Genomic DNA, 1,258 nt, shown 5'->3' on the forward strand with positions numbered 1-1,258 from the left:
AAGTAGATACAAGAGACTAAATGGGCGGCTTCTGTCCGGAGGTGAGATGGGAAGGCAGAGAGGGTTAGGAGCTGGCTGAATGGACGTTGGGAATCAGGGGTGGAAAGGAGGAGTGTGCTGTCAAAGTAAGGGGAGAGCAATTAGCATCACATAACACTGTATGCATAAATTTTTGTATGAAAGACTAACTTGAAATGTCAACTTCATTTAAACTACAATAATAAAAAACAGAAAAATAAAAAAAGAATGTATGTACCACCCACATGTGCTAGGCACTGTATTAGGTACTTTACAAACTTTCTATTATTAAAGAGTGACTGCCAGTGCTAACTTCGGCAGCCTGAAGAACTGGATGGGAATCCCAGCTCCACCACCTAAAAGTTGTGAGTTTGGTTATATTAATGAACTTCCCTGTACTCAATTTCCCTGCAGTAACATGGAAATGATTATACATAATTTGCTCGATTTCTTGTGAGGATGAGGGATTTTTTTACTCATTCATTTATTCAATATATTTACTGTGCCAAAAACCATGGTAGTTCTGGAAGATAAAAGGGCAGCCTCTGCCATCAAGAGCTCACCGGCCAGTCTAGGACACCAACGTTAATCAACTCTGAAGGCTGTGTACAGGGTGGTAAGAAACTTCATAAAAGAAGGTCCGAATCTCATGGCAAAAAAAAGAGAAGGTTTGGGAAAACTTTTTTTTTTTTAATAATAGAAAGTTTGTAAAGTACTCAATACAGTGCCTGGCACACGTGGGTGGTACATACATTCTGAGAAAACGAAGTTAGCGTATGAAAAGCTCAACAGACAGTAGTTTTTTGTATCATGGTCACTAACTGCAGACTGTCTAATCCTGGCTCCATCACTTGCTAGCTTCCAACTTTCCCCTCTTGAGCCTCAGTTTAAACATCTGAACAATGGGATTTATGACAGTGCCTACACTATGGAGCTGTTGTGAGAATTACATGAGATACCCCATGGTAAGCGTCTTGCGCGGTAAATGGCAAATGTAACCACTCGATAAACTAAGTTTTTACTACCCACCAAACCCGTTGCCGTCGAGGGGATTCTGACTCATAATGACCCTCCATAGGACAGAGTAGAATTGCCCCAACGGGTTTCCAAAGAGCAGCTGGTGGATTTGAACTGTCGACCCGAGCTCTTAAGCACTGCGCCACCAGGGCTCCAAGTTATATTATTGTTAATTTCAAGGTTTCCGAACCGGGTAAATAAGCGCAGCTGCCTGTGGAATCCC

This window comes from Trichechus manatus, unplaced genomic scaffold (genome assembly GCF_000243295.1).
Source record: "Trichechus manatus latirostris isolate Lorelei unplaced genomic scaffold, TriManLat1.0 scaffold00008, whole genome shotgun sequence".
Lineage (NCBI taxonomy): Eukaryota > Metazoa > Chordata > Mammalia > Sirenia > Trichechidae > Trichechus > Trichechus manatus.